Source organism: Pelodiscus sinensis, chromosome 1 (genome assembly GCF_052426305.1).
Source record: "Pelodiscus sinensis isolate ZL-2025 chromosome 1, ASM5242630v1, whole genome shotgun sequence".
In the NCBI taxonomy this organism is placed as follows: Eukaryota; Metazoa; Chordata; order Testudines; family Trionychidae; genus Pelodiscus; species Pelodiscus sinensis.
The window spans coordinates 151,747,117-151,774,086 of NC_143052.1; the positions used below are offsets into that span (position 1 = coordinate 151,747,117).

The 26,970-nt window shown below is 41.7% G+C and overlaps 1 protein-coding gene across 30 annotated transcripts in view; it reads left to right on the forward strand.

The window, feature by feature from the left end:
- ZBTB20 (zinc finger and BTB domain containing 20) overlaps positions 1–26,970 on the forward strand; it is a 715,034-nt gene that overhangs the window by 35,295 nt on the left and 652,769 nt on the right. For 22 of the 30 annotated variants that reach the window (XM_075906072.2, XM_075906027.2, XM_075905982.2 and 19 more), the window contains exon 1: positions 10,822–11,188. The exons of 4 other annotated variants lie outside the window; for them this stretch is intronic. The gene's annotated coding sequence lies outside the window, so the exon portion shown is untranslated. Of the gene's footprint in view, positions 1–10,815; positions 11,189–26,970 lie in introns of those variants that run through there. 4 more of the 30 variants (XM_075906273.2, XM_075906282.2, XM_075906300.2 and 1 more) reach the window with 3 other exon arrangements.

Below are 26,970 nucleotides of genomic sequence, written 5' to 3' on the forward strand. Positions count from 1 at the left end.
CCTCCACCACTCCCCAGGACCAGTCTGCCAGCTCCCAGGAGCCTCCCAGGGGCTGCAAAAGGTGGGTGCCTGCCTGGTCCAGTGCGGAGATCAGGGACCTAATTCAGGTTTGGGGCCTCTAATATCCATGATCTCCGCACTAAACAGAGGAGTGCAACCATCTACAGGTGGATGGCTGTCAGCCTGGCCACCAAAGGCCACATGAGAACCCAGGAGCAGGTTCGCATGAAAATAAAGGAGCTGCGGCAGGCATATGCCAGGGCCACAGGGGGTAGCTCCCAACCAGGGGCAGACCCAGGCCCCTGCCCCTATTTTGATGCCATGGACCGCATCCTGGGGGGCAGGACAGTCCGTGCCCCTCAGGTGGTCATTGACCCTGGGGCAGAGCCTGCTGCCTCCTGCTCCTCTAGCCCCTGCTGCCTCCCCAGCTACCGCTTCTCCTACCGTTCCTTCTCCCCCTCCCACTTCTTACTCCCGCCCTTTCCCACACCCAAGGGATGCTGAGGCCTCCACACTCGCGGAGCTGAGACACAGTTGGGCTAGCGAGACCCTGAGCCCTGAGCTTCTCCTCCCCCTTCCTCCCCTTGCCTCCCCTTACCAGCTCCCTCCTCCCAGGTTTCCCCCTCTCCTCTCCCTCCTCCCCCACCCACCTTCTTTCTCCGGTCTCACCTCAATTTCATTCCCCCCCCCCCAGTTTTATTCAATAAAGAGGCTTTGTTGTAATGAGCACGTGCCCTGCCCCCTGGCATGCTGCACACCTGACAGCGTCATGACTTTGACCCAGATCCTTAGCTGGTGTAGACTGGAAATAGTACCACTGAAGTTAACAAAGCTGTGTCAGTTTTCCCTAGTTTAGGATCGGGTCCATAATATTTGACTGGACATTTGATTAAATAATATTAGAAGAAACCATCTACAGTTTAGAGGCCATGACTTCACTCTTGTTAATGGACTGGGCTAACTGAAATCCTATTTCTGGTACAAAAAGGGTGTGTACTCTAATGGTTGAGTATGGGACTCCCAGTCCAAAATCCGAGTTGTGTTGTTGGTGGTACAAATTAAGCAATTTCCTCCTTTTGCTCCATTTTGCTGTCCGTAAAATGGGAATAATAACAGCCTCTCAACTGAGGGAGTGGTAAGGTTAGATTCATTAGTGACACAAGAGCAAATGGATATAAGCTGGCTAGTAGGAAGTTTAGACTTGAGATTAGACGAAGGTTTCTAACCATTAGAGGAGTGAGGTTCTGGAACGGCCTTCCAAGGGAAGTAGTGGGGGCAAAAGATCTATCTGGTTTCAAGATTAAACTAGATGGGTTTATGAAGGGAATGGTTTGATGAGATAACATGATTTTGGTAACTAATTGACCATTCATTATCAGTGGGAAATAGGTCAATGGAGGGATGATAGGAGTTACTATAGAGAACTTTCTGGGTGTCTGGCTGGTGAGTCTTGCCCACATGTTCAGGGTTTAGCTGATCGCCATATTTGGGGTCGGGAAGGAATTTTCGTCCAGGGTAGATTGGCAGAGGCCCTGAAGGTTTTTCGCCTTCCTCTGTAGCGTGGGGTACAGATCACAGCTGGAGGATTCTCTGCATCTTGGGGTCTTCAAAGTATTTGAAGGCTTCAATATCTGAGATATAGGTGAGAGGATTATTCTAGGAGGGGTGGGTGAGATTCTGTGGCCTGCGCTGTGCAGGGGTTCAGACTAGATGATCATAATGGTCCCTTCTGACCTTAAAGTCTATGAGTCTATGAGACTGTAATGCATTTTGAGATTTGTGGATGAAAGCTGCTCTATTTGTGGAAAGTATTATTTTGTTGAAGTGGGTCTGGCTTTCAGTAATGACTGCTGAGATAGGAGAAATGTTGAGATGCTGCGCATTATTCAGTATGCCAAAAACACATTGTCATTCTCTCCTTCTGTCTTTAGTGCATCTTCAGCAGCAGTTTTGTAGGGATAAGAAGCATTTGCATAGTTCTTTTACATTTTTGTTGACCCCTGCTGTCCTCTTATCTTCAAGTTTGGAAAACCTATTTTTTAATCACTTCATATAGGTATCTAATTTGAATCCTACTACTGCACTGCAGGGCTCTTCTGCTTTTTTAATTGGCATTTTCCTCATTACATTTGAACAAAGTTGCACACACACTCCAGGACATTGGTGATCCAGTTGTCTCTTTCAGTCATGCCTGTATGTCCACTAGACCTGGTTGTGTGGTGGCAAGGGCTAACTGGAAGTAAAAGAGCTCAGATATATTGTTGTTAGTACTTGTAGGTTCTGCCTACAGTACATGAAAGAGAGCTGCAACAAACAAACTTGCAACACCTTGCATGCCACCTTGTATCAACTCACAGAATCAGTTGTACTACAGGATGAACCTCTCTAATCCAGAACTCTCTCATCCAGAAATATCCATCATCCAGAGTAATTTTAGTTAGCCGGATGTCCACTTTTCATGAGTGTGGCCAAGTTTCCCACAGTCCCACAAAGTTTGTTTACAGGCAGTCCCTGGGTTACATGGATCTGACTTACATCGGATCCCTACTTACAAACGGGGACGCGAAGCTAGCACCCCGCCCAGCAGACCAGGGAGACGTGGAGCGGCTTTTCTCAGCAGACACCTCAGCTTGAGAATAAAGGAGTGAGGGAAGTGAGGTGTCAGAGAATAAAACTGAGCTCTGGAGAAATGTTTGGCTAGAGTTTCCCCTACAATATGTACCAGTTCTGACTTACATACAAATTCAACTTAAGAACAAATCCACAGTCCCTATCTTGTACGTAACCCGGGGACTGCCTGTACTGCCACCAATTCTAGCTCTAAGAGTTCTGTGCTGTTATTTAGCTCGAATTTACTTCTAAATGTTCTCTAACAGCACAGTAAGCAGTGGAAGTGTTGGTAATGCTGCTAGACCAGTGTTTCTTAAATGGTATTCCATGGCACACTGCTGTGCTGCGAGGCAGTTGACGGTGAAACACAGAGAAGAGACTTTAAGATGGCCACCTTAAAAGGAGAATCCCTGCTCTTCTCTTTTGCCCCGCCGGATTTGTGCGCGAGACATCCAGTGCAGCCTGTGACAACCGTGCGAGACCCCTCCCACTTATATCCACCCAGCCCTGCCCCCGGGGCGCGCTTCCGCCCCCGGGGCGCACGCTCCCTCCCCCGACCCCCAGCAACTCTTTTTTTGTACCTTTGGGGCGCACACACTTCTGGCTCGAGGATCGGGACCAAATGCTTCCAGTGCCTCTCCTGCACCTGGGAGAGGCCCGCGCAGATCTGGGGGGAGGGAGAAGCTCCATGTGTTGGAGCGCTGCGGCGTTTCCCTGAGGTGGCAGTGGGAAAGGCTGGAGCTTCTTTCCAGCCTCCGGCAGCTGCACAGGCTACCAGCAAAATTCCTTTTGCTGGTAAGGAGAAGTGCGGGACCAGAAGAGTGGGAGGGAGGAACCGAAGGGGGGGATCTGTTCCCAGAGTGGGAGGGAAGGGAATCCCCAGAACCTTTCCCTGCATGGGGTGCCTTTAGGGAGGAAGGGGCAAGCCCCAGAACTCCTTCCCTGTATAGTTTGGCCCCAGCCACACAGTGCCAGCAATGCCTTAGCAGTTAAGGAGGCATGCAGGACTTGAGGGAAGGGGTGGGTGGGAATCACACACACCCTCAGCCCCTTCCCTGCAAAAAGCAAACTCAGCCATCACACTAAAATCCTAAATAAAAAAAGAACAGCCTACCACATCAAGGTGCTTTGTGGAATTTGTGTGTGTGTGTTTTCTCACTTTTGTGTGGCCCCCAACTGAAAGCTCTGCAGGTTAGCAGCCACTGACCCCAAAAAAGGCTCCCACCCTGATATAAAGCATCCTTTCAGTTGTTGCTGGTAGTGGCTAGATGACATGTGATGCTTCTCCTCTTAAAGACACGTCTAGAACTGGCTAGCTGTGCCTGCTGCATCAGTGACCAGATTGCATGAAAGCACAATTTTAGGATAACAAACCTATCAAGAGATGGGCCAGAATTAACACAACTGCATGCAGAGGGCTAACTGCATATGTGATCTAAAGCAGTGTTACTTAAAGTGTGTAGCAACCCCAGGGCGGTTGCTACACTTCAAAAGCAAAAGCGCAGCGGGGAGCACGGGGCCAGTGGGGACTCAAGCAGACCTCCTCTGGCTCCATGCTCCCTGCAGCATTTCAAAGCGGCAGTGCATCATGAAGCCCGGGGTCAGTTGGGGACTCTGAGTCCCCAGCTGACCTCGGGCTCCACATGGTGCTGCTGCTTTGAAACGCCGCATGCAGCCCGGGCCAGCTGGGGACTTCCAGCTGGCCCTGGGCTGCATGCGACACTTCAAAGTGGCAGCAAGGCCTGGAGCCCACAGTCTGGCCCTGGCCTCCAGGCGGTGTTGCCACTTTGATGTCCCACCCCCCATTTCCCCGCTGCCTCTTTCAGATAGGGGCAGCAAAGGAAAGCGAAGCGACTAGTCGACTAGCATGTTGACCATCCAGTAGATAGTCAACTAGTTGTTCACATTCCTACACAACACAGCAGTGAGCATGGGAGAATGTTGTCCCTTGCAAGCAAAGACTCCTTTCCAGCAGTAACGGTTCTGTGGGTTCACCCAATCTTCCCCTTACTAAAGAAGATCAGCATGCTTCTGCAGCTCCTGGGAAAAACTGTAGATGGGGCCACTGCTGTGTGCATTGCTGTGATTCCTTACCTGCCTTTACGAGTCTGTCATTATTTCATTAATTTTAAGGCTTTATTAGAGATAGTATCTTCCTGCAAATGTCTAGATTTCAGTTCCCTCTAAAACTCATCCCTGGATGGGAAAGACAACAGACACTGAGGAAAGCTGGATAGAGAATTATGTACTGGTGCATGGGTTTTCAACTTTGGATCGCAACTTGTAAGGGTATGCCACGAGCTGGCCATGAGATGCTTTGTTACCTGAGTGTCTGCAGTTAAAGCCACTGGTAGCTCTCAATAGCTATGGTTCACCATTCCTGGCCAATGGGAGCTGCAGGAAGTAGTTGTCCAGCCTGCACTGCTTCCTGCAACTACCATTAGCTGGGAATGGTGTACCGCAGTCATGGGAATGGCGAGCAGCCCTACCTCCAGGACATTCATGTTTAAAAGCATCTTGTGCCTAGCTAGTGGCTTACCTTTATAAGCCATGACCCAAAATTAGACTATCAGCTTGGAAGTCGGTATTTCCGCTTCCCAGCTCCCATTTTCTTCATTTGAAGTTGTTGGTTATCAGCACCTCTGAAATCAGCCTATTTTTATTTAGGCACCAAAATATGGATTTAGATGCCTACTGTTATAAATGTATAAATGGAATGTAATATAATTTTGTCTCAACCTCCATTAACCTTATGGTTTTACACAAAGGATTAATCTGAGTCTGTGTCCTTTCTAAAAAGGGAATAATAGTACCACACTATTTCCCAAGAGGATTGGGAGGATAAATCAAGCACTGTCTGTAAGTATCTTCAGATCCTCTGATGAAAGTGACCACACAAGCATTAAGGACTGTTACTGTCTTCAAGTTATCACTCTGTCATAATACGAGACTCATGGGGCTTGATTCCCAAGAGTCTTGAAACTTGTACTATCATTTATAGTCAGGCTGTCGAGCAATTAAAGAAATTAATCGTGATTAATCACACAATTAACAATATTAATCATATGATTAATCATGTTGTTAAATAATAATAGAATACCATTTATTTAAATATTTAAATGTTTTCTAAACTTCCAAATATATTTATTTCAATCACATCAAAGAATATGAACTACAAATACAAAATATTTGATTACACATATTTGCACTGTAAAGAACAAAAGAAGTATTTTGAATTCACCTAATACAAGTACTATAGTCCACTCTCTTCATCATGAAAGTTGAACTTATAAATGTATGAATTATGTACAAAACCCCCTGCTTTCAAAAATAAAACAATGCAAAACTTTAGAACTTACAAGTCCACTGAGTCCTATTTTTTGTTCAGCCAACAGCTTAGACAAACAAATTTGGTTACAATTTACAGGAGGTAATGCTGCCTGCTTCTTATTTATAGTGTCACCTGAAAATGAGAACAGGTGTTTGCAGGACACTGTAGTAGTCAGAATCACAATATATTTATGTCCCAGATGTGCTTCAGTTTCATATGTTCCTTCATGCTTCAATCACCATTCCAGAAGACATGCATCCATGCTGCTGATGGTTTCTGCTTGATACTGAGCAAAATATACTAATTTTCATCATCTACGTCAGATGCCACCGGCAGAAGATTGATTTTCTTTTATGGTGGTTCAGGTTCTGTATTTTGTACATTGGAGTGTTATTTTTATAAAGCGTGCCCTGTACCTCATCCTTCTCAAATTTTGGATGGCACTTCAGATTCTTAAACCTGAGGTTGAGTGCTGTTGCTGTCTTTAGAAATCTCACATTGGTTCCTTCTTTGTGTTTTGTCAGATCTGCAGTGAAAGTGTTCTTAAAACAAAGTGTGTTGGATCATTATCAGAAACTCCTACGACATAAAATATATGGCAGGATGCAGGTAAAACAGAACAGGAGGCATACAGTTCTCCCCCAAGGAGTTCAGTCACAAATTTAATTGACACATTATTTTTTTAATGAGTATCATCAGCCTGGAAGCATCTCCTCTGGAATGGTGGCCTAAGCATGAATGGATGTATGAATGTTTAGCATATCTGGTAGTACATAAATATCTTGCAATACTGGCTACAAAAGTACAACACGAAAGCCTGTTCTCACTTTCAGGTGACACTGTAAACAAGAAGGGGGCAGAATTATCTCCTGCAAATTGTAACCAAACTTGCTACAAACTTTGTCTTGGAGATTGTCTGAACAAAAAGGAGGACTGGGTGGATCACTAGACTGTAAAGGTTTACAATGTTTTGTGTCTGAGTGCATTTATGTAACAAAAAAAAAAAAAACCCTACATGTTTAAAGTTACACTTACAAATTGCACTCCCTTACTTGTATAAAGTGAACTGAAAAATACAATTTCTTTTGTTTATCATTTTCACAGTGCAAATATTTGTAAAAAAGCATAATATAATATAATATAAAGTGAGCACAGTACACTTTGAATTCTGTTGTAATAGAAATCAATACATTTGAAAATTCAGAAAGAGAGCCAAAATATTTTACATTTCAGTTGGTATTCTATTTTTTAAGTGTGGTTAATCACAATTTTTAATCACAATTTTGTGAGACAATTGCATGAATTAATTGCAATTTATAGAGTTGCAGGATACCACCAATCAAAATTCTCCAGTCTCATACACCCCATTAATGTTTTACAACTTTATTGGGTAGGTTTAAATAGCTAGCTGCATGAATTATAAGATAATGGAAAATCAGGCCCACAGTTTCGATGTTGTATCTCAGTTAGGCCGAGATCCCAGTAGTCAGGTACTTTCCTGTTCTTAGAGGCATGCGAATCATGACTGATAGTAACACTAGTGAATCAAGATAGCTTGCTCCTTCTCCATGTTAGGTCTGCTGGAGGGGACAGGATTTGCAGGGCTGTGTGTTGTAGTAACAACAGATTTTAGCCCCTGGGATCTGCAAAATCTGCACCTTTGTTATCTCAGTTGCCACTACTTACAGGGGCCCCCGCATTTCCTATTTCTTCTCAAGGGGAGAGATATACACCACATCTGCCTGTCAAATGTGTCTGCCTACAGCCCTCTATCATTACTACCAGGCACACAACTGCCTCTGCCTCCAGGGAAGCCATTTCCCACATACTCTTAATTGCCTCTGCCTGCCAGGAAAATTTCTAAACTGCCTCTGTATGAGGAAGATAACTAACAGATTCTTCTTGAGTCATTCCTCTGGTTTCTTGGGGGTAGTTTTAACTGTATTTTGATTTAAGATTTGGTAGAGATGAGCCTATGTTGCAAAGTTTGGATTGAGAGCTGAACTTTTCCAGATTCTCAAAAGTTGTGAGATTGGAAGGATGGGATAGTTTAAATTCAGTTTATGAAGGATACCAGGTTAGGAAGTTCAAATCCAGATCTCGGCTTTGCTGCAGTTTGAGGACTCAGATACATAGCTGAATTTTGCAAAGATTCAGGAAGATCAGTTCTAGTTAGTTCAGTTAAAGATACAATCTTTACTCCACGAGAAGTAACGGTAGTTTGAATTAGGATCTTTAATTCGAACTACCTACTCCGTGCCGCGTGTAGCTGCGGGCACGGAGTTCGGACTAAGGGGGATTTAAAAATGGTAGCACCCAGGAACATGCAAAGGAAGCCCAGGATATTTAAATCCCGGGCTTCATTTGCAACTCCGCTTGTCCTAATTACCCTACCTAGCTCGAACTAATGAGCTAGTGTAGACATATCCTCAGGGACTACCCATGTGACATGAAAAGTATAGGTGTGTGTACAAACCCCTAATAACTTCAATTGCTGAAGTTTCACACAGGTTAACTCATGCTTATCAGTAAATCTGAACTTAGTTTCTGTATTCTTTGTCATAATGACAATGATACTACATCATTCTATCTTCCTTCGTAGAAAGACCAAAGACATTTACAAATGTTAACAAATTAGGTGATACCTCCATAGTCAGAAATAAATTAGTGGTAAAGCCACAATTGGAGGCCACTTCATGCTTAATCCCATGTCCTAACCACAAGAACATACATCCTCTCCAGTAGTATATGCTGTTGAAGTTCAGGAAAACAAAGGTGGTATTAGAACCAAATTCTGGTGTCAGAGAAACTTGTATAAATTTGGAGCAATTTCATTGACTAGAGAAGTCTTTCCCTCACTTATATCAATAGTGAATTTGCTCCAGTATTACCTAAGGAGTTGGACTGGTGACTTTTCCATCTTTAAGACTCTGACTCTATATATTCCCCTGCCTCCCATCGCTAAAATATGAACAGCATTTGTTGATGGGGGTGGGGGAGGAGATTGTTTCTGAAAAATTAACTTTCTGAAAAACATGCTTAATTTCTCTGTATTTACAGTACATCACCATGTAAAGGGAGCTTTTGCTATTTATGTAGAAAAGCACCAGCTACAGACTAGTTAAAATTATGTACTCACTATATGAAGCATGAAGTAGACAACTGTTAGGATTCAGATTTGTGGATCTAGAGCAGGACTGGGCAAGATGTGGCCCTCATAACACTTTGATCTGGCCCATGCACTGTATCTGATTACTTTATTTTATATCCTGCTACCCATTCCACTGAATTTCCAGACGCTGGCTAAAGGCAGCAGGATCTTATTTAAATGGCCCCCGTCTTTTAGTTGCAGCACTACCCCAGCAGGGGCTGGAGCCACAAACCCTTTAAATAGTGTCAGTAACCTGGGCACCTGCCAGGCAACATGGTAGTGGCAAGGTTGGGAGCTGCAAACCTTTTGCTATGTTTTTAATTCAAAGACTACGTTCACAGACAACGCGGGGGGAAGCTAGTCCCCAGCCCTGCCCTTTCTATCCCAGATCCTACCCCTTCCAGAGGGTGGAACCAGCCTGTGACTACCTACCAACATTCATTAAGTGCCCCCCCCCCCGTGAAAATTATTACCCAACCTTGATCTAGAGAGTCTGGATGTTTTGGACCTCCTATTTAAATCACTAAGCCATCCACTTTGGAGCAACATGTTTTAAACATATTGGTGGAGGATTAAATACTTAGCATGGGATGCAGAATTCCCTAATAATTAAAGCATTAGATTAGCCTCCAGAAGAGCTAGACTTTAATCTCAGCTATGTCACTGATTCACAATGTGTCCTTGGGCAAATCACTTCATCTCTCTATGCCTTTGCTTCCCCATCTAAAATGGGGACAATAAAAATATCAATGCGTACCTATCATTGAAAAATGCTTTGAGATCCTCAGCTTCAAGGTGATATGCGTATAACTACAACGTATCATTATTCTCCTGAATCTGCAACCTTAGGGCTTATTTAAGTCAAGAGAAGTTTTGTATGCATAATGATATAAAGTTTGTGTGGTGAAAAGGAAGGCTGTGGCAACATTTTAGGGGCAGCATGTAGCATTTACTATGGTTTACTGATGTGAACCATATATTTTCTCCAGATGTGGCAATGTTTTTAGTAATATTTGAATTTTCTGTAAAAATAATCAGCGTGGCAACACTGAAACTTGGTTCTATCACTCCTTCCCTCTTCCTCCCCCCCCCCCGTGGGAAAAATGTGGTGGGGGTGGGGGAGCATGTTTCAGCCCCGACCTTTATTTTAAATAGCCTCGGCCTGGTTGCCATTGGAAAAATATTTCTTTACTTGAAGGATTTATTTCTGTCCTTGTAACACTATGTACTATATGCATTGCACCTGTTCAGACATAAGCACAGTTTATTATTATAGCTGTAGGGGCAGAAGCTTACTCTCTCTATATATAATATACTATATATATAAAATGGGGGAGAATGGCCCTCTCGTTTAGTTTGCTTACTGAGCAACCTCTTGTAGAGACTTTCTCTTCCTCCAGATCAGTTTTCCCTGCTTCCCTATTGTCTGGGGAAACCTGTCTTCAGGAGCTTGGTTCATGAAAGATCTCATGACTTTAAAATCATCAGTGAGCTTTGTGTAGCCTGCCTATCAAAAGAGATATGTTTACACCTTCCCTGCATGTGTTAAAACTATAAGGTTACAGAGCAGAATGGCTGATATGTCTCAGTGCTTCATGCTAATATGCACAAAAATGTATTTATGATAATTACATGGACTGTCTGAAACAAGGCATTCCAACATTCTGTAATATAAATAAGGAAGGTGGAGCCAGCTGGCTGTAAACAGTTTATTTGCCAGCAATCCTGATCTGTACTGTATACCTTTTTTACACTCTCAGTCTGGCAGCATTGAACCTGTTGCTGCATTAGCCGAGTTGTATTTTGCTAGATAGGGGAAGGAGGGTTGTCTGCTGTCTGGTAGGAGGGCTTTGTCTGTGTGTGCCTTTCTCTCTCTCTCCCCCCCTCACACTCTCGCTTGCTCTCTCTCTCTCTCTCTCTCACACACTCCCTTTCCCGTCTCTGTGGTTTGTAAGGTAGGTTGCAGTGTGTGTATATACACAACATCAAGAGCAGGAAAATGGACTCATTAGGGAGGCAGGCAGTCATTACCACTCACACTGTACTTCCAGGGAGACAGCGACTATGAGGAGACAAACTGAGGACTGGGGAACAAGGTAGGCCAGTCAACTTTTATAAAAAAAAAATCCTGCTTCCCCCAAACCCCATGACACTTCTTTATCCTTTTACCACACCCTCTTTATTTTTAATATAGAGATGTTAAGTTTGTGAAACCTATTTGCTTGCTTAAAATTTGGAACATCTATAGAAGGCCTTAGCCTTTTCAAATGTTTTCCCCCTTCTACTTATTTCAGGGTGTGCCCCCCTTATGATTCACTTTAATTACTTTTTTTTAACATCAGTGAAGGAAACAAATATGTTTGTTTTCCTACACTAGTTCCAAGGAAATCAGTATCTTTCACTCTTTTAAAACAGCCCTCTCCGTATGTCTGTGGGTCTCTGCTTTTTCTTTTCTGTTTATGCAGTTCCATCTGTCCGTCCATATATCATGTTCTTCTTATTTACTGTTAAATGGGTTTTTGTTAGTATTTGCCAATGAGTTTTAGCTGTCTTGCCAGTGGCCAGGTTTAATTGTGACTCTTGTTCTTTGTTTTATATCTACTGTAAGTTTAAAGTCCATATTTATTGTACATTAAATAAAAACTGAAAGCAGGTTCCACTATTTCTCCAGGATTTTTATTTAAAAAAATTTTGGGGGGAGGGGACAAGAGAAGGAGAGGTGATTTTAACTATCATTTGTGTACTTTTTCCCTGATAGATTTTTTTTAAATCTTTTTAATTTTTTAACTCTTTATTTTACTTAAGAGGGAGTAAGAGATATATTCTAACTTTTATGTTGCTGATATAATGTAACATCATAGAGGCATGACTAGGTTAATATGAATTCAAACTTTCTAAGAGGGAGTTTGTATCTTTGAGTGCCCTCCCCATTTTATACACAGTTGTGCTTGTGTTTCAGTATGTGTATTTGGAGGAGGGGGGAGGTAGATACCCGTGTACAGAGGAAGCAAATTATGAAATCTTTTAAGCCATTTTGTCTAGAAACAGTAACTATTTACCATGTTTTCATTCCATAAATAACCTTTGTATTTGTTATTTCAAACATAGAGTGTGTATGTGGATTAATTATTATTTTTCTGGGTTTGTGTTGCCTTTCACAGCCCATTTAACAATGTTGAGTTTTTCAACACTAGGCTTCTCATAGGTTCTGTAGGCTGGTTAAACAGATCCATTTGAAATGGGCTTTTAATCTGAGCTCTTGTCGGTGCTGTCGGAGAGTAAAACTGCTCCTCTGTTCTGTTGGTGGAAAAATTTAAGACAGTGAGTGGAATTGAGTTATATAAAACATTCTGAAGAATCCGTGAGTAATTACAGAAAATGGACGCTGATCAGTGGAAATCTCTTGACAATAACAATCACCTTTTTAAATAGCAAATTATTTATTTAATAGTAAGAGGCAGACTATTTAAAAAAATCCATTAGGCCTTTCCGATAACACATGTCCATAAAGCAATATTCCTTGCCCACCTGGGACTGTAAAGTAGATTTTTCAACACATTATCAGGGTTCAAGTTTTGTGAAAGGTTTATTAAAAATCTTTTGTTTTAGAACAGTAGACAACTTTTGGTACCAACAGGTTTTTGTTTTGTATTTTTACATCCCGTATCTTTATAACTCTCATTTCAACTAAAATGATTCCTCACTGGACAAACTAAGTTATTTTAAATCCAAAACAGCAAATAATCCACTGGCTCTGTAAATACAGAACTTATTTGCTCCGTTTTATTAATTTTTTCCATGGCCTAAGTGGAACTTCTCAGTGGCTTTCGGTAGCATTTTGTAAAGAATCGGTGGTCCCTCTGTTAGCTCGGGAATGAAATTTAGAGTTTTCTACTCCCTTTCCTGCCTCTTTTCAACTCAGGCACCTAATTAACAGTTGGTCGACAAACTTCAAATGTTTTTATTGCCACAAATTACGTGTCATAATAGTAAAATATTCCCATTCCCCCTAATCTTAAGCCTTGAAGCTTTGATTTGAGCATAGAGTGAACTGAAGTATTTCCAAAAATTAAGGGGTATCAAATGGGGGAACACTTGATGCCATTTTGTTGGGAGTTAGTCTGGAAGGATGGAGTTGAAATATTAGCAGTTCTCTCCCCCCCACACACACACATTTCTCAGTATGAAGTATGCGTGTGTTTTTCCAGACATTTGCCACTTTCTTTTGAATCAATACAGGTGCATGATCTCTTACAGCACCAATTTTTATCTGTGTGAGATTTTGTGAACCTGACATTGGGACTCTTTAACATATGATTAACAGAAGCCATAGTCCTATCCCAACTCTTCCAAATAACTTTAAAAAAATCAAATAATTTTATGGAAACCCTGGCAAGAAGAATTACCTAGTAGGAGAAACAGGATATGAGAAACATTTTTTATCATCCAATAGGAAGAAACTGTAATACTTGCCATTAAAATGATTTAATTCTTCTGCGAAACCCAAGTATTTTCTAGTGAAAATCTCAGCTCTGTCTGTGGCACAAAGTCTACTTGTAGTGTGTATACAACAGCAAAGGGGAGAATGTGCCTAAGTAAACTTAAAGGCAGCATATGATGATGTAGTTGGAACTTCAAAAGCCAAAAGTGTTTTGGTGCAGAGGTGTTTAACAGAGTTGGAAGACCTGATATTACACAACCTCACTGATTGTTGTGGGTTCTACATGTTCTAGTCTTACCAACCTTTTTAGTCAAAGTAGAACCCCACAGTAGCGAGTGGCTCATAGTATGCTTTATTTTAGTGTTGGAGCAGACAGTTATCTAACACACCCTCATGAGGAAGTACTCTGGAGCAGTTATTTCATGCTTTGCCATGCCCTGTAGCTAACATAATTTTAGACTAAATGGCATGCATATATGCCTCTTTAACTTTTCTTATATCAATGTGAGTGCTAGATTTTTTTTTTTTTTAGCAAGGCCAAAACGTGGGAATGCCAGATAATTAAACCCAAATGTCAAATAAATACCACATCAAATTCTTTTTAGTATTTTTTTCAGTAGGAGAGATAAATATTGATCTTGTTTAGTTTGATATACACAGTTATAGTAATTTCCTGATTTGGCTATATCATAACAGTAAATATTACTTACAGTTTTCCCTTTTCCACATTTTCTCCATGGGCTCAGCTTATTCATAAGGGAACAGCTGCAGAGCATTTTAGAAAATCTATTATCATTTATATAAAATTGAGATGTAAATGGTGAATGAGATCTCTACTATAAAATTCTGTATGGTGGTTAAAAATCCCACAGGCAGGAGTGCACACTCAGGTTGTATAGGTTTTACAAGTCATTTAAGGAGACTCCTATTCCATTTCTATGGTGCATGTTGTGCCATTAGTTTTTAAGCAGAAATATATCAAACAGGGATTTTGTTTATAAACTGATGGCATGATATGCCCCCATATAATCCAATTAGTTTAGTTCCTGTATAATTTTTAGGTACTATTCATGATGATGTGTTGAGGAAGATGAATCCTATTGTGAGTAGTTTACAAATGTGAAAGGGAAATTAATAACTAAAGTCTAACTTCAGGAGATGTAGATTTTTGAGAAAAATACTTTGACTAAGCATAAGACCCATAGAAGTGTTTCAAAATTCTTTTAAACATTCCAATGGAAGCAGTTGTTTTTAAAACAACCAGTTGTTCTGTCTTCAGGGCTTGCAACTCAAATCTTGCAGCACTGTGAAACTGGCTATAAACAAAAATGAAACTGACTTCATTGATTTTGCTTGTCTGGCCCAAGAAAATTCAGAAAATAAACAAACAGCATCAACAGTATCAAATTGGATTGTTAATATTTTTTCTCCTATAATAATCCCAGGCTTTATCGGTATTTTTAACTAAGGTCTAAATCTTGAGAACCTTTGAAGTGTTTACTTAATTTTAGGTCAGGCATGCTCTCATTGATTTATCAGAGTTTGAGTAAGGAGTGAACAGAGTGAAGATCTAAGGACTTACCTTATTTTGTTTTTTAATTCAACACTATTCCCATTATTTATCTATTTTTAGTTGTAATTCTTAGTCCTATAGTAATTATCAAATTCTCCTTTTAGTAGAAATCTGGCACTTCATAATGATTACTAATTATACATGTTTGATATTTTTGTGTATATGAGACTCGATAGTACTGTCTCCACATGTGCATTGTATACATTGAAGTCACTTCAATGGAAGTTCTATTTGTATACGGTTGCAGGAATAGGCTCATAAAAATGAGCTGAATTGTGGCTAGCAGGGATACAGTATATGGTTTTCCCATGGTCTGTGAGCCAGTAGGACCAGATAGTATTATGGAGACAGATTGGCATACAAGACACATGTGACAATGTGGGATCAGTGTTGATAGATAGTAGGGAGTGGGAATTGGAGGTATATCCAGCTTTCAGTAGGAAAGGGTATCTGACTTGGAGCATTTGAAAAGCCTGGATGGAAAATTAGAGTAATGACAGAATATCATGCTGAAAAATAAAATAACTGCTATCTAACATCCCTTTGTATGTATGAAATTAATATAGGGCTCTCGGTCCATTTCCTAATAAGCAGATGTCCATATTACTAAATCAAACCATCAAAACTATTGGCACTAGGTGGCAGTCTGAAAAGAAAGAGCAAGGACTGAATGGGCACTAAACCAGAACTCTCATAAGAATCGGTTCCCTCAACAGGGATAACCCACATCAAAGGCAAAATGTGAAGATATTGCTACTGTCTGTCCTGTACCTAATCTGTAGCTCTGCAGCTGTCAGTCTAGCATTACTCAGCAATTCTCTCTCTCTCTAAGGGTACGTCTACATGGCAGGGAAAAAGTTGAATTAAGATACGCAGCTTCAACTACGTCAGTTGTGTAGCTGACGTTTAAATAGCTTAATTCGGCTTTCGGCACTGTCTACGCTCTTCATTCGACTTCCCTTACTCCTTGTGAAATGAGGGTCACAGGAGTTGGAGTAAGAAGTCCACCAGCTTGACATTATTTCGAAATAAAGGCTTGCTATATAGATGTGCACTTTATTTCAAAATAACATCAGTTATTCCAAAATGGTGTTGCTATGTAGACATGCCTTAACAGTTATGCCTAATCCAAACGCTGGCACAACATATAGGGTTTGATTCTCTTAAAGTCTTGTGCAGTTACTTACATCTGTGTAAAATGAATGCAAAATATTGATGTGAGTGCATGAGAAGACTATTATGCTTTGGTAGCAATTTGCAAAAGTGACTGTGCAAGGTCCCAGAAAATCACAAAGCACGCTCAGTGTGTTCCTTCCTAGATTTCCCAGCTAACCTGAAATTAGTGGTTATCTAATTTTATATTTTTAATATATTGACTTTGATAAACTCAGCAGGGAAGAAGAAAGAAAATCTGAATGTTAGGCTGTGAATCTGCATGCAATACACTGTGTAGTACCTATATCCATTTTTGGAGTACTGAGGTATTACCATTCTATAAATTACATAAAGAATAAAAATCATCTGAAATATCATGCTCACTAGGGATGTTAGCATGTACTCATTTATACAATTAACCAATAAGTCTGGGCTTTTCAGTTAATCTTAACAGTTACACACAGCAAAAGGAAGGGAGGTGAGAGACTGCCCCCACCCCTGCCTCCCATAGAGGCAGCAGTGCCTCTTAAAAGCTGGCTCACCAAGAGCACCAACTCCTGCAGAGCCACTTTCCCCATCCTGCAATGCTGCCTCTGGTAGAGAGGCAGCAGCATAGGGGGTGAGGGAGCAAGTGGGAGCTGGTACACGAGGTATGCTGGCTTTCAAGCTGGCTCCCTATGCATACCGGCTCCCGCAAAGCTGCCTATACCTGTGGCTGCTGTTTCTGTGTCAGAGACAGCAGGGGGTGGGGTAGGCGAGGGCTGGCTCCCCATGTGCACTGGCTCCCGTGGAGCTGTACCCCCTGTGCTGCTGCCTCTCTGTCAGAGGCAACAGTGGGAGGGGTAGGCAGGGGCTGGCTCTCTGTGCATTGGCTCACACCTGCCTCTCTATCTGTAAATATGTAGCTGCTACAAATTTCAGTGGTTACACAATTTTTAACATCCCTGAAGCTCACACAGTAAATTTACCTTGGGATTGTGGCACTGTTACTAATGTAGGCAAAGGTACTCTGCTCTTCGTCACTGAGGGCAATTCATCATGGAAAATTATCTGCACTCTAGTTGAATACTTTTAAAGTAGTTGCTGCCTCCCCTGCCCATCTCTTTCTCTGCTATTTATTTGGAACCTGGACCCCTTCAACTCCATTCATCTAAAGAAGTGGATTGAACCCACAAAAGCTCACAATGCCATCTGCATTTTTTTGTTAGTCTCTAAGGTGCTGCAGGACTATTTGCTGTTTTTAGTGTCCCCCTCTGAAACTAGTTGCTTTCTAGTTACTGTATTCCAAGGTGATTAGAAACTGAGAATGAGATCAGTCCCTTGGAAATATGGACATGGGGTGGGAAAAGTGCTTTATAAATCCTCTCTGTAATCCTTTCTGTTGACCAAAAGAAAGTTAATTATTGATGTGTTCCCAAGAGACCTGTGCCATTATCTTTAGCTGGATATATAGTGGCCATAATGCAGGAATTTGAGGATAATGATTATGGAAGAATCTTTGAAGCTCCAAAAGGGTTACTTCCAGGTAGGAAGTGAGATAGGAATTGAAAGCATGTCCTTAGGTATGCTTTGGGGGGGGGGGGGGGGAAGGGGAGAGTGTTAATGTTTTACTGAGTAAAGGTCTTTTTTTCATTACCTATTTGAAACTATACCTTGGTTCCTTCTTTCCCCCTTATTCTGTATGTTAATGTTTTCTTTCAAAGATATTATTTAAGAACCAAATTGTCTCTTCTGCCCATAGGTGACGGTGACACAAAGCCTACAGATCCTTGCTTGGAAATTGTGTTTTTTAATGTTTCTGTGGTACCCATTTCACATCCAATAACCCTTAGTCTCTGGCTCTATATTCTACTAGTGAGAGGTGCTACAGGACCTGTGTCTGTCCACTGTGTCGGCCTCTTCACTGCTAGAAATTTAGTAGATAATTGAATTCCAAAAAATGGAGGTGGATAGAATGCTGAGAATTAAAAACAAACCAACAAAATATCATTTGGATACCCGGATAACTTGTTGACTTGCTCTTGTGCTCCCTCTGCTGGTTCCCTGCACAACTAATAAATGCTATCTCTAGAGATCATACCCACACCTTCTGTGAAGTTGCAGTATGAAATGAAATTGTTAAAAAGTAGTTTCAAAACTATTTTGAAATGGACAACATTGGTAAAGAAAGAAGGTCTCATGTGAAGAATATGAAAAGTAGTGGGTCCTAGGAAAACCACTTTACATCTTTTAACACTTGAAATATCCTAACCTCTGGTTTTTCCGTCAGCTGTTGCTTTGTCATTCTTCCATGTGTCAAGAATCTTTCTCAGTTTCAATTCCCAAAGTCTGAATTTCTCCCTGTTGTTGTTGCTGTCATTAAGATATATCTTATGTGAGGGTGCTACAGAAAAGTATTCTCACTGTTGCAGCCATTAGTTTCAGCTGAGCTAATGGTAGTAGTGGCAGGAATCTTAGTGTAAATAAGGCTCTGGTAGCTCTCAATATTTTTACAACTGCTTCAATTAAATCTGCTCCTCTGCTGAGAAGAGTTCTGCTCATCTGATCCTGTTGCATGGCCTGGAAAGCTGCTATTCTTCAGAGTCGTCTTCAGACTGTTTTCCCCATTGCGGTGGCTCTAACTTTGTGTTTAAGGTATAGACTTGTTGATTTAATGAACTCCCTTCTTAATAGGGACATTTGCTTCGAACTTCATGTTTTTCACATCTATCACTTTCCACCTTTATAGTATCAAAGATTTCTGAATGTTAGAGAAGAGCAAGTCCTGGGTAAAACCCAGGAATTATTTCAGATTCCCCTGGAAAATCTGGAATGCATTGAAAATTTCTGAAGGGGCGATGAAGTCTTAAAAGAGCCTGCTGCCCTTCCCTCCTAAACAGCACATCATTATAAAAAAAGCTTTATCTCTCAGCCACGGACTTTAGAAAGAGTTATCTGTGGAGCTATTGAAAGACTGAGCCCAAGTTTTCAACTAAGACTTATGGAAGCTTTTTGTTGGTGTGAGTCTCATGTTTCCCTGTCAGGTGACTGTTTGGCTACTCATTCATTGGAGTGACCCAACCCATATAGAAATCTCATTTTCACTGAAAAATTGAAATAATTGTGGCCACAGCCCATTTCTTACAACTCATACATGTTTAAAGGATCAGAAAATAAATAGAAAATGCTCACTGATGTGTTTACCCTTTCCTTGTGAGTCCTCCCTTTTTTGGGGAGAGGTGCTCCAGCATCATCCTTGTTTATTTCCTCTTCCCAAACCCCACTTCATGGCTACCCATCTATCTGGGCCAAAGAGGTAAGAAATTGACCTGACTTTGGGCAGTGTCAGCAGAGATGTTATGAAGTGAATGAGCCATTGAGACTGAAACTGCTCTCTGACACATGAGTCCCTCCAGGTCAGACATGAGGCACAGTAGCAGGGGATGGTGTGGCAGCACCTTTTCCTGCTACTGAACCTGCTTTGAGAATAAATAGAGAATTCAGGGCCCTGGGACATCAGTCCTCCCCCTTTCACTAGCACTAAACAAACAAAAGTACGAAGGCTCAGTCAGCACTGAATCACAGACAAACTGTTTGAATTCCAAGAAGTTTGTTTCATAATTTACAGCATTTCATAAAAATGCTGCTTTTTTTCTTCTCCCAATGACTGCCAAGTTTTGTAAGCTTCAAAACTTACTCCACTTGGAAGGAATTTAAAAGATACTGACATTTTCTAAATCAATTGGTTCTTTCTGAGTTGTACAGACAGAAATTTCAAATTGTTTGTCCACCAAACCAATCTATCATGGTCTGAAATGTTTCATTGCTATGAAGGCAGGTGCTCTGATGTGTCTTAAGTGTTTTCACGGTACATCAGCTAACCTGCACTAAATATTGAATAAAAAAATCTAAGAGAAAAACCTTACCTTTCCCACTTTAAGATTTTTCTAAATATTCTAAACATTTCTGTCACCGGCCTCCTTTATAGGGCACAAAGCATCCAAATGAAAACTTTGCTTAGCATTTTCTCGAAAAATTTCTTTACTTGCATGTGTCACAGGGCTCCCTGGTTATGTCCCCCAGCCCCCTTGTCTGCTTCGGTTTTCCTCCCGTCCCACCGGATCGTGAGGTTCCGTCACTCCCTGGTTGTCCCGACAATCCCCCGAGCGGGGAGGTGAGGGGGTCTGGGCCCTCCCCCTCTCCAGACCCCAGCCCAGGGCCCTAAGGCAGGGGAGAATCTCCTCTCTCCTCTCGCCTGGCTGATGGGGCTATGTGCCGCAACTCATCAGCTCGCGGGCCTCTGTCTGCACCTGCCCTGAGCTGCTTCCCCACTCCCGCTCACCAGGGTGCTTCGTGTGCTGCTTCCTTGAGGCCCTGAGCCCCCTCATCTGGCGCTCTGGATGGCCCCTCTCTGTCCCAGTGCCTCTGCCGTCTTTATCTTGTGGAGGGTGCCGCCCCTCCCCTCCAGGACGCCTGTGCCGGCGTCCCCCAGGGCAGCTCCTCCCCCTTCCCTGCTGCCCGCACCCCCAGCGTTCTCCCCCGTGCTGACGTCAGCGTGCGTTGTGGTTTCCCCTGGGGCATCAGCAGGGGCACCCACTCCGCTGCTGCCTGTGCGGCGCACGTGCGCCACTGCCACCGTCTCTCCCAGAGCAGAGAGAGCCTCCCACGATGTGTCCGGGGGAGCGCCAGCCAAGCCGCCAGTTGGGTGGCATGTTCCTGCCACCTCCGCCGCCACTTCCTTTGCGGTGGGGGAAGCCTCTCCGTGGCTCTCTGTCCCCCCGGGGGGAGGGGCCCGGTTAGTGCAGGGTTGCGACACCCCGTCACAGCATGGAAAGAGAAAAATAAGAGTATTTTTGTCTGCACAAAACGACAGTTCAGAGCGCAAAATGCAAACCTTTGGAGGGTGCTTTGAGTCCAATGGATGAAGAAGCATTGGATATAATATCATTATAATAAGCACTTTTTACCCTCAGACTTAGGCCTCACAACACCTCTTCAGAGGTGCATAACAATCTTCCTTCCTCACTTCAGTGGGTTTGCTTTAGGGACATGAATGGGTAACACCCAGTCAGGGTGATACTTACTGGATAACTGGTTAACTGGTGCCTGGGAGCAGCCTGCCATGTGTGAGCTGCTCCAACCCAACCAAACCCTCTGCACTACAGGCCAGCAGCCCGTGGGGCTGGCAGTCAGCTGCTCCCCGGTGCCAGTAGGTGGGAGCCCCACGAGGCTGAGAGCTGAAAGCCCCATGGAACCTGGAGCTAGTATCCAGCAGCCTGTTGGGTTGGGGGCTGCTCCAGCTGGGCCAGGCCACCCATGGGATCCCACTTAACCAATTAAGTGGTTAAATGTAATGTTTAATTGGTTAATGATTAAATGGGATTTTACATACCTAGTTTGTTTTGGCCTTTTTGGTCTAGTTGTTGAACACTTACGGTTTTTCTTGATTTTAGAAAAGGGGTGGCATCATAGATCTCATTTGGACTTTGTCTACAGTTATTTCAAATACAAGAAGCTGTTTTATTTTGCTTTTCAACTAGTTTTGTTTATTTTTCTTTTGTTAGATAAAGGCTCTGTCTGCTCCCAAATTTTAATTGTGTTCAGCAGAAGCATACGTGTGTGGTTCATGCTCGGAAGGCTCTCATAATATTCCAAATCCCAGTGTGATTTGGGCCTTAGTGGTGTTATAAATTGGGTTACAAACTCATGTGATAGATTATCTATGGATGTAGGTGATACTGTATCATGTCTGTGTGACTCTTATATAGTTAGGCCCTGACTCGACTGGGATTTGAAAATAGAAAAGGATCATGGTACAGACTGTGGTTCTGGTTAGAGTGCTTCAAACACCAGTGTGATAATTTCTATTTAAAGAGCTTTCATGACAGAGAATACATAGCTGATTGAAAATGAAAGCTTAGTCCAGCTTTCTCTGTGGATCTGGGGGAAACCCTGTGACAAGCATACCTTGCTGGCATCATAGGACTGTGTTAATTTGCTCCGTGGTTAAAATTGCATCTGATTTCTCCTGTCACCCACGAAGACAGTCAGATCAGTGTCAAAATTTCTACTTTAGTTACAGGGTCCAAATAGAATTTTTCTGGAAGATTTGTAGTAAATTGGATAGATGCTCCTCAAATATGACACCCTAAAAGCTATTAGAGTTACAAAATTCTTCTAACTTTTCTTTCCCACTTTTTAGGAAAAAAAACAACCAAAAAAGAGATAACACTAACTGTGGGAGTTCCCTGTCAAAGCCAGTGCTCTGGACCAAAATTTAGTTGATGGAACCCTGATTTAAACAATTATTAAAGTTTGATTTTGTAATGTTACCAGGGAACATTGGCTTCAATAGGGGAGAAAGATACAAAAGGGCAGTATAATAGAGAGGTTTGGTAAGAATGTGAGCAGTAGGAACGAATGAAAGTTGAGATGCATGCAGGGGGGTAGTGCTGAATAAAGAAGATGTCACTTGAAGGAGAAAATACCACACATGCAAGTGATTGCTATCTAGCAGCAGTTTCCGTTAGGATGGTGCTGTACAGTATGACATCTTCACTATCTTAAATATAATTTCTCCAGTGGAAGCATATGTAGGTGTAATATCAAGATTCTTATGAGATCTTTCTTTGAAATCTTACCTAATGAAGGCATTCTTTCAAAGAATATCTGTACATAGGGTTTCCGGAGAACTTTGAGGCAGATTTCTGAGGCGGCTCGCTTCTGGCTTCTTACTCTGCAGTCAGAGAAGACATGTTCCTCCTTGTCCATCTTACATATTTGGGAAACTTTCAAAAATACTGAAGACTGCTAGAGAGAGTTTTTATAAGTCAGTTCATATAGGTTCAAATTAATGGTGCAGGAACAGGGGTATATATGGTGCACTCCCTGGCTTGAAGTAGTTTCCATCAGAATTTACAGTTTTATTCAATTGCTTTCCTTTCCGCACCCACACTATAAAAATTATTCCAATGCTGATTCAAATTGTGTAATAGTGAGTTTTTATTTTGTAGTATCAGAATAAGACCATGATCCTAGTTTGATTCTTTTTTTTGGTTCTTGCCAAAGGATAATATTGACTCCACCTAAGTTTCTCCTGGGCTCTTTAGTTAATGGAGCGACACAATCACATAAAAATGGAGAACAGTTATCAATGGAGTACTTCCAGAAAAGGAGACTATCTGGGCAGTTTAATCAGAGGCAGATAATGATAACAGCAATCATACTTTCCATTTCTGTAGAAACTCTTGTCCAAATATCATGCACTGCACATTACAAAATTAATGAATTTAGTCTCATACCACCTTGAGGAGTTAAGACAATATTGTTATCCCCATTTTGCAATATGGGAAACTGAGGCTAGTAGAGGGTAAATTAATCAACATAGCAAATCAGTCGCAGAGCCTAGGATAGAAACTTAATGATCTGACTCAGAGCCCATGACTTGGTCACAGTATCATTCTTCTTCCTCATTTCCTTCCTAATGTATAGAAGTAAAAAATAAAGCTTGGAAAGGCAAAATCCTGTACTATGGAAGCTCAGATTAGCCTCTGGAAATTTAAAAAGGGAGTCCCATCAATTGTAAATTACATTTGTGTCAACATTAGGGGGTCCCCTTTGCACTGCTAGGGTGAGATAAAAGGGCTCTAATGTAACTGAAATTTCATCCAAACGTGTAGAAGGATTTGCTAACATGTCAACAAATCCTTTCTTCTACTAGCAGTTAGAATTAAAAACAAACAAACAATCAATAAACCCCAGAATGATTCTTAGGCTTTCTTCGTTTACTTAATTTATTATTTTAAAGTGCTATCCTAGCTCTAGTTAGCATAAAATAATTATCCAGTTGGCTTTCCCATACTTGTAGATGCCCCTCTGAGCTCCTGAGTTAGTACTAAGTCAGTTCTGTCCAGAAGGATATGTTAGACAGTTGGATCATTCTGCTACTTGTTCCTTGTGCAAGTTATATCCACAGGGGAAAGTGTAACTGTCTTGAGAGGCAGGTGGTGTTACCTGCTTCAGTGAAATGAAAGAAATTGCAAAAGAACATAGGCTGTGTCCAGACTCAGGGGTTTTTTCGAAAAAAGTAGCTTTTTTTTTTGAAAAAAGGCGTTCTTGAAAGCAAACAGGGCTTTTTAGAAAGAGAGCATCCAAACTCACTTGCTGCTTTCTTTCGAAAAAGCAGCTTGCTTTTTCGAAAGTTCCGCGTGCAGTCTAGACGCTCTCTTTCAAAAGAGGCATTTTCGAAAGTATCTTTCGAAAAAGCCTCTTTCGAAAGAGGCTTGCAGTCTAGACATAGCCATAGTGTCCTATGTGAGATTCTCCACAACTAGGTAGATGCACATTAACCTCAACGAGATTTACAAAGACATAGGGAGAATATAAACCCTAAGGCTACGTCTAGACTGGCCACAAATTCCGGAAAAGGGATGCAAATCAGGTAAGTCAGCATAGGGAAATCCGCGGGGGATTTAAATATCCCCCGCGGATTTAAATAAACATGTACGCCGCTTTTTTTCCGGCTTGGGGAAAAGCCGGAAGAAAAGCGTCTAGACTGGCGCGCTCTTCCAAAATAAAGCCCTTTTCCGGAGGATCTCTTATTCCTACTTTCAAGACATGTTTATTTCCCTATGCTGATTTACCTGATTTGCATCCCTTTTCCGGAATTTGTGGCCAGTCTAGACATAGCCTAAGGGTTTTCCAGACAAGGATATTTAGATAAGATTGTTAGCTGTCTGTTTAAATCATCAATGGAGACTAAGCACATGCAAGTAATACTAGAGGGCATACAAGTGCTGGACTGTGCAGAGATGCATTTCTGCTGATATATCTGTCATTGAGAATAAACATTATGGTAGACTGAATTGCTCATACATTCAAATACATTCAACCTGAAAACTGGAACTTGTAAGTGATAAGACTGAACAATGGATTGTTGCACTTACTTTTCTGTTCTTGAGATTTGGGTTCAAACCTCAATTCTTTCAAGCTTGCAAATAAGATTAATGTTTCTGTCTTAGTCTCTAATTAATATCTGTCCATTTCTCAAAACCATTTTTTCTGTCAGGTGATGCTCAGGATAAATCAAGGGCCGAGGAGAAAAAACACGATTTTTTATTGGCCAGCACAAGTAACACTTTTTTCTTGAGCATCAAATTCAGCTAGTGTGGAGTATTTATACAGGCAAAGATTGGAATGTTCAATAAGGATTTTTATTTATGAGAGACATATGGGACTCACCATCACTGGATATATTTTTGAGACACTGTAACCAAGAACATTCCTCAGGCATGTCTCACATTTCACAGATTGGAGGGCAATCTGGATGAAGGTCTTTTCTAAGCAATTGATGAACTAGCTTTCTCATATGTACTCTCCAATTTCAGTAATCCTTAAGAAGCTCTTAAAAGCCAGGACAGAATCAGTAAAACCTCATGTTTTTAGCCTCCAAAAGGACACAGAAGTCTGCAGACCACAGGGTTGGTCCAGATGCCATGTACACTTCTTACGCATTTTCACTTTGTGTGGGCCTGTTGTTCCTGTGTACTGCTATGGTACATACAACTTTGTACTGGCATAGTCTGATTACATGACTATAATAACCCATTAAGGATCTGGAGTTGCTGGAAAGAATTCTGATTTGACATAATGTAGAAAGTAAATCACAGTGTCTCTATATTGTAGCACTAAAACTATATACAGCCGGTCCCCACGTTATAAACTCATCGACTTACGACTGTTTGTATTTATGACCAACCTCCTATACAGCCGGAACCCGAGTTACAAACGAAATCTGCACTTACGAACAGTGAGGGTAATCTGACTTACGAACAGATCGAGTTACGACCTAGTGTTTGGTACATAACTCGTTCATAAGTCGGGGACCGGCTGTATGTGCTTTTCTCCTGTAGGGAAGTTTTCCGAGTTTCTTTCTCTTTTATGCACAATGATCTGTTCATAGGGCTCTGAAATCCATTTGGTCCACCTGATTGGAGCAATGGTGAGCCAATGAGATATCTTCCTATGGATAATTGCAATCGTTATTCTCCTGGGTTTTAGGTCTTTTAAAGATTATTATCTGATGTTAAGTTGTAAACTCTTAGAGGCAGGGACTGTTGGGTGTGCAGCATTAGCACCATAGGGGCTGTACAACCTGATGTATATGGATGTTAGTGGACTACAATGTTCAATTTGTATAAAGCTGCAAACTTTTCACTAGATAAACATCTCAATTTGGCCTTCAAATTATTACTTACAGATATACTCTTCTGAATTTGTTTAGCAGATTTAATACAAAGGTACCTCTGTATTGGGGGTAATGGGGTATAAGGGACTTTTTGGCATTTTTTGCCTGGCTTGCTTGCCAAGCCCAATCTAGTAGGCACTTTTAGAGGCCATTTGCTGAGTTTCCCACCCCCAAACAGTAATGGTACTAATCCTCTTCTAACCTTTACCCCTGTGGGTAAGGCACTTTCCCAGGCTGCAACAATCCCAGGTTCAGTTCTCCGTTTTTCAAGCAGATAATTGAACTTGAGTCTCCCACCTCTCAAGAGAGTGTCCTACCCACTGGACAATGAGGTATTTCTTTCTCAAGCTCTGGTGTTGGGAGTTGTTTCACTTTGTATTCATTGAATTAGGCAGGATGGAATCTGGGCCTCCTGCCTCCTCAGCAAGGCTATATCTGCACTACAGGCTCTTTGTGCAAAAAGCTTTTTTCGGAAGAGCTCTTT